Below are 7,359 nucleotides of genomic sequence, written 5' to 3'. Positions count from 1 at the left end.
TGCCGATGGTCACTGTTGTATATCGCCAATTGTTGTTTTCTTCGCTTCGGTTTTTCTTTTTCTTTTTCCCTCCGCCTAAGTATAGCTTTCGTCTTGTATGACTTTGGTTTTTGCCGGCATAATCATGTGTGTTGGTTGTGTGCATCCTAATTATGCAGAGGCCGGGTGTATGCCCATTATGATTATATCCCTGGATGCTACATTATGATTCAATAAAAAACATCCTTTATAAAGGACTAAATCTTTACCTACTAATAAAGCAGCTACTGCTTCTGGTCGTACGTCGGGCATTTTTGCAGAAAAGCCCCTTTGTTTTTCAGAATTCAACCCGCAGTCCTACTTTAAGTGGAAATATGAGAGAACGCTTTGTTTTTACAAAAACACCCCTATATTAGTTACAATTACACCCGTGGTATTTAATTAAACTGCCTTATCCATTTGCCTTCCCCACCGCCGGACACGGGACGGCGACCATGCCGCAGGAGGCAAAAGGAAGGAGAAGGGAAGCGAGAAGGTGGCGGGGTCGGCCTGCTGGTTTGCTGGCACTAGGGAGGCTCGTGGCAGGGAGCTCCTCTCCTCTACTTCGGGTGCGAGGCGGCTGAAGCGCTCGGGGCTGCAGAGCTGCGGGGCGGGGGTCGAGGGTGGCGCGGGCGCTGGACGAGACTTGGTGCAGGTCTTTGGCGAGATGGGGATGGTGTGGAGGGGGTCTGGACGCCGGCGGGTCCTTGGCCATCTCTCTGCAGAAAAATTGAAGAAAGAGAGAGCTCTGAGAGAAAAGAAGCATGGGAGATGGAATTGAGATGTAGGAAGAAGGGGAGGGTACAAGCAGAATCACAACCTGGCTGGCATGTTGAATGTTCACAAGATCAACTTAGGGCATGTACAATGGTGGCATATGGATACATATGCCCCATGACAAAAAGTAATTTGAAGCACCTACATTTATTTTTTCTTCCCAATGCAAGCTATCATTAGTGGGCCTCATTAAGAAATAGAAAATAAAGACTTTAGTACACATGCACCTCTACTTTTCACTTCAACCTTTTCAGCTTTTGTCACCGGACCACACTTTTTCTTTTCAAGCACCCGCCTCCTGAAGAGGATCCCGCTTCTTTATCCGAACCTACTTTACGTCATATCCAATCCTACGTGGCATGTGAGGCATCACCTTGAGGCTATGCATTGTACATGCTCTTATAGCATCAATCATGTCAAACAGAAGACATATTATTCTTTGGTTTCCGCAGTAGCTCTCATGTGTGATGTCTCACGAACTAGCAACTAATCTCAGAGTTGAATAGATTTATCTTTGTTTATCGCCACTTCGGGTCAAATAATGTTGTTTAATTCGATTAGTACGTATAGCGGTGAACGACATATCAACTAGGCCAAAAGGAATGTGATGTAACTTTGAGGCAATCAGATATCAAAGATTCAGAAGGAGAATCACCTCAACTTGGCCCCTTGAAGCCGCAACATTTAAGATGGTGGCGCCTTGGGCGTCCTGGTACGCAGAGGCAATGGAGCAACCCTGCAGGAGCTCCCTGAGGATCTCCAGGTCGCCGCCCCTCGCCGCGGCGTGCATTGCCCGGTTCATCATCTCCCGTCTAAACATGTATCCCCCATGACTGGCAGCAGCAGGAGCATCTCCCAATTCCCCAGCCCCGTAGGAAAAGAAGCCCAACAGTCATGGATCGCCGCAGCCCTCACCGGAACCCGGGGGCGGGGAAATTTGGGCAGCGCTGGTCCCCATGGAGGTCAGAGGAGGGAAGAAAAGTAAGGAGGGGCGGGACCTGTGCAGATAGGGATGAGAGAGATGAGCGACCGAATAGAACGAGGTGGAGGTGGAGACTTCGGGAGACGAATGGATAAGCGGCCTCTCCAGACTTCTAGAGCGAGTGTGCGTACACGTGATGGTTACGTGTCGGCTGGAACGTTAATTTTATCAACCGGTTGCTTTTCTGTAATCCTTTACTACTACCTCCGTCTAGATAAATAAATCATTCACGTAGTTCTAGGTCATTGATTTGAGCAATTAAATATGTGTTATATATTATGAAAAGTATATCACTAGATTTCTACAAGGATGTAGTTTCTAAATATATATTTTTGTTACATATAATACATATTTAGATAGTTAAATCGTCAACCTAGAACTACACGAATGACTTATTCACCGAGACGGAGGTAGTATATATTATAAACAAAAGAGGAATGAAATATAATATTACAAATCATCTTCAATAAAAACAAAAAAGCCTACATAATCAAAATCATTGAATTTAAATCTTTTGATAATTCTGTAAAAATCTTCTAAATGAATTACATTGTATGTTTCTCCCTAAAAGATTGTATCATGCATCTATTCTTCCATTTGATGGTAAATATGCGCCAACAGAGGACGTTAAGATGGCCTCTTCACATCAATACTTCATGATTCAAAAAAAGCACTTCATGATCCAAAAAAAGATAACCCAACTCGTGGCAACACACGCTCATATGCATCTGAGAGAGACAAGAGTAACCTTCTCAACATTTATCAGAGTTGATACCAGTAGGGTGTAATGGCACGTGAAGTTGGTCTTGTTACTTTTTTACGTTCTTTGTAACGCACAGACATATGTACTAGCTTAATAATAAAAGGGCTATTGCTTCTTGCGGTGTTCATGAAAATTGTCCACAAAATTGCAAAATATGACCCATCAATGCCACCTATAAGTGATAAAACACGTTGCACACAAGGGAATGCCCTGCCTGGGCCGGCATATGCAGTAGGGACCTTCTATACTGCTATCGGAAAAGAAGCAGCGCGCCCATTTGGGTTCGGCCATGTCCGGGCCGCCTATTTTTTAAATTTTGTTTTTTCTTTCTGTCTTTTCTGTTACAATAAAGTTCCAAAAATTGAAAATATTAAGTAAATATTTAATAAATCATAAAAAATTTGTGGATTCAAAAATGTTCATGATTTTATAAAAATATATTTGCTTATTCAAAGAATGTTCAAAAATTTGAAAACAAATGTTCGGGAAATCACAAAATGTTCAAGATTTTTTAAAAGTCCATGTATTAAAAATGCTAATGAAATTGAACAAAATTTCACCAATTCAAAAAAAGTTCATGAATAGAAAAATATCCTAAAAATTCAAAAATTTCTCATCACTTACAAAATAGTTTATTCATTCATAAAATATTTGCTGATTCAAAAAATGATCATGCATTTCAAAAAATGTTTGTGAATATCGAAAATTGTTCATTCAATTTCCAAAATAATGTTCATCCATTCTAGAAATGTTCGCCAATTCAAGAAAATTGTTGAAAAGATGTTCACGATTTTAAAAAACTGTTTGCAAATAGTATAAAATGTTCATGAATTAAAAAATGTTCTTGATTTTATAAAATGTTAAAACCTTTGTGAAAGCGTTCGCGAATTTGAAAAATATTCACAATTTCAAATATGTTCATGATTTCACAAAACTGAGAGTGATAGTGTATCTCGGTGATGCAGCAAATTGTGATCATGACCATTGAAAATTATGATTTTTTTTCCGTTGCAACGCACGGGCCCTTTTGCTAGTAGCATAAAACTACTACTTTACAGGCTAGGGTTCCAAAAAACAACCGGTTTTAAATTTTTCTCAGATAACTACCAAATGGGTGGTCGGCTGTTTCAAAAAACCCAAAATTTTCGTTGTTAAAAAATTAAACAGGTTTATGACAGGTCGAGCCCACACCTTAACAATCCGTTTATTTGACCGTGTGTTTGACCGTTAACTGACATGTGTGTCCCACATGTTAGTGTCTGTAAACTTTTCAAAAATGCCATCAGGTCCCTGCAAACTTTTCAAAACGCAATCGGGTCCCTGCAAACTTTTGAAAAAAGCAATCGGGTCCCTCCTCGGCACCATGCGCCAGCAGCCGGCGTGAGGGTCGCCGGCCAGCAGCCATGGCACCGCCGTGGAGCTCCCTTCCGTCCCGGGCGACGCGTGGAGCTCCCTTCCGTCGCGACAGGAACAACACCGGCGACCAGGTTGCGGGCTAGGCGGAAGGAGGCGGCTCGACGGGCTGGGTCCAGGTGGAGCTCCTTGCCGGCCGCTGCCGCTTCTCCTGGGCGTGACGCGCGGCTCGCGACCGGCCTTGCTCCTGGGGGCGACGGCCCTTGCCCCTGGGCGCGGCGGCTCGCAGCGGCCTTTGCTCCTGGGAGCGGCTCGCGGCGGTCGGCCTTGTTCCTGGGCGCGATGGCCCTTGCCCTAGGGCGTGGCGGCTCGCGGCGGCCTTTGCTCCTGGGGGCGGCCCGCGGCGGCCGGCCTTGCTCCTGGGTACGGCGGCCTTTTCTCCTGGGGGCAGGCTCGCGGCGTCTCGCGGCGGCCTTTGCTCCTGGGGGCGGCTCACGGCGGCCGGCCCTTGCTCCTGGGCGTGGGGCGTGGTGGGGGTGGCCGTGGTCGGGCCTTTGCCGGGAGGAGGAGATGGGAAAGAAAGAGACAAGGAAAGAAGAAATGGTAGGAGGAAGAAGAGACATCTTACACGTGGGTCCCACAATAAGTTAACGGTCAAACAAAACGGTCAACTAACGAATTGTTTAGGAGTGGGTCCAACCTGTCATAAATCGGTTTAAAATGTTAGCAACCCGGAATTTGGGTTTTTTGAAAGAGCCGACCACCCACTTGGTAGTTATCTGAGAAAAATTTAAAACCGGTAGTTTTTTGAAACCCGAGCCTGTAAAGTAGTAGTTTTATGCTATTTACTCTTTATAAAGAAAACACAAAAAAATGTGCCGGTTTTGGTGTCAAACGTGCCTCAGCTTGTTAGCCTAAAGCATACGATTTCGGTCTGCCGCAAACACAAAGAACCTATAATCTGTAATTTTCTCATTTAAGAATGCATACTAATATTGTAAAAATCTAAAGACTTCTGGCACCAAACATAAATGCCATATTCAAATCCACTTCGCTCATCCCTCCAAAAATATTGCTACCTCTAACTTTTTCTTTTTCGTAGCAACGCACAGACACCTAACTAGTTTGAGGATAAATGGAATATATGGATTAAGCATACAAGCTTGCATATCACATGAGTCCATTAGAGGATGAATATTTTAATTTGCAACTAAAAATCAGATTAAGCTTCAAAGGGGAAAACCCATGCAGGGCAACGTTGGCACCGTAGCAGCGACCCAGGCAGCGCCGCGGGTTCAGGCAGCAATGGCCGATTGATCGTCCCCTCTCTCATGCTGTACACGCCGGAGTCGCCGAGTGGATCTCCTCGTTGCAGTGGGTCCATCTGATGCGTGAAGTAGACGCAGTCTTCTCGAGCTCCGTGTCCTGCGGCAGGTGCAGCCCTGGAGCATGGCGATGACACGAAGAGCGCCTGACCGTCCAGATCCCGTACCTTCTTCCACCGGCCGTAGATCTCCCACGGGCGGTAGCTGTTGTCCACCTCGAAGACCTCGAACCGGCGGGTCCGTTCAATGCCAAATCCATCGTCGTCATGGTATTCGGTCATCGAGTAGTAGCTAAAGCTCAACAGAGGTTTGCGAGCCCACCGCCTGACCATGAGCAGCTTGCCATTACATTCGACTAGATACCGCCCGGCAACGATGTGACCGTACGGCCATGGATCTTTTTGCAGATGAGGCTCGTCAGTCATCGTGATGAACTCGGGCCTCACTCCGGATATGATCTCAAAGCCAGGTGGCGATGCCGGTATCTCGTGGAGGCGGCCGTTTTTGAGGTCGAGGGCGCGGAGCGTGTCGTAGATCTTGGACACGGCGTAGATCCTCCCTGCAAAGAACTTGATGTCGGCGATGCAGAATTCGAAGTAGTGATCCAGCGCTAGGCACGCGTTGGTCTCGCCGGCCGGTCGGCAGGTGGAGCGGAGGACTGTGGAGTTGTGGATCATGACGGCGATGAGGCGGTGTTCCAGCTCTGCCGAGGCCGCCGGCGACACCACGACCTTGGTTATGGGCTGCAGGAGCTCGTAGCGGGCATTCACGTCGCGAGCACGCAGGAGACCAGCAAGCTCGGGGAGAGGTGTCACGGGAGCGCCGGAGAAGGCGTCCATCAGGGAGCATCGGCCGTCGTCGTGCACGAGGAAGAAGGCGTTTTCGCTGGCGCTGTAGGAGACGGCGTCGTCGGGGATGCACACGCCGTGCGCGGCGTTGTTGGCGACGTCAAGGAGGGTGCCGTCGCGGAAGGCCAGCCAAGGGAGACGGAGGTGGGACGGGGGCAGCCCGGCGGCATTCACGCGCCACGGCCGGCACACGGCGCGGAGACGGACGCGATCTGCGAGGGACAGGAGACGTCGGAGGACGGTGCCAAGGAGCTCCGGCGGCAGGTCCGGCCATGCAGACAGGCGCTGACGTTTGGCATCCGTCATCACGTACGTACGAGAAATCTGATCTGGTGCGCCACGCGGCGGCGGCAATGCACAAGTTGCATCCATGGAGCATGATACGCAGGTTTACCCGAATCGTACGGATACCGAAATCTAGTTTAAAATCTGGCAGCGTGGATATTGGATCAGGGGCCAAGCGCCTACGTACAGCCGTGGATTCAGCGATTTTTGTGCAGCACCGGCACGCACGTCTATATAGGTCCCTAATTTGAGTCAGTCGATTCGTTATGAGCCATCGGATGTATGATGGATGGTCAGACCGGTTTCTTCGATCCCTAGTCATGTTCATCTTCTTCCGAAACCACCCACCAACTAACTGCCAAACCGCCAACTACCACCACCGGTGTCAGTACCCCACTAGCCTCGCCGCCCTATCCTCCCCTCAACCGCCGCTCATTGCCTCTGATCACCCCTCTAACCCCAGTGATGAACATATATTTTCAGTGAACTTGCACCCCTCCCCCACACACTCCTAAGATAAATACCATAGTCACCTGTCACCCTAAGATAGATACCAGGGTTACGTGCCATCTTAAGATAGACCCATAAGGCTTCTTCAGCAGCTGCTCCTTCCTTTCCTCTGGACGCTAGTTCTTTCATACGAAAAGCAACATACTTCAATATTTTTTTAGGCGACTGAAAAGTAGCTACACTGAATTTGTTATGAATCCGGTAGAAAGTCACGAATTTTCTTTTTTGATATTAAAACAGAAAGTCACGATAAATATGAGTGTGGTGAGTAATTAAGTGATGAATTAAGGACATTGAATGGCCAGTGCCAACTAGGGCCATGCGTCGATCAATTATACTCCCTCTGTTTTTAAATATAAGTCTTTTTTTAGAGATTTCAATATGGACTACATTCGATAGTATATAAACATATTTTAGAGTGTAGATTCACTCATTTTGCTCCGTATAAAGTCCATATTAGAATCTTTTATAAAAAAATATAAGGAACGGAGGGAGTAT

The 7,359-nt window shown here is 47.1% G+C and overlaps 1 long non-coding RNA gene across 1 annotated transcript; it reads right to left on the bottom strand.

Annotated features, from left to right (window-relative positions):
- Nucleotides 1-337: 337 nt before the first annotated feature.
- On the bottom strand, nt 338-1,846 carry LOC119321860. Its single transcript, XR_005155255.1, has 2 exons — nt 1,451-1,846; nt 338-737 (listed from the first exon to the last, which is right to left on the bottom strand). It is a non-coding gene; the product is annotated as an uncharacterized LOC119321860 (long non-coding RNA).
- Between the last annotated feature and the right edge of the window lie 5,513 nt (nt 1,847-7,359).

Source organism: Triticum dicoccoides, chromosome 1B, assembly GCF_002162155.2.
Source record: "Triticum dicoccoides isolate Atlit2015 ecotype Zavitan chromosome 1B, WEW_v2.0, whole genome shotgun sequence".
In the NCBI taxonomy this organism is placed as follows: Eukaryota; Viridiplantae; Streptophyta; class Magnoliopsida; order Poales; family Poaceae; genus Triticum; species Triticum dicoccoides.
This window is presented reverse-complemented; position numbering and strand designations above follow the sequence as displayed.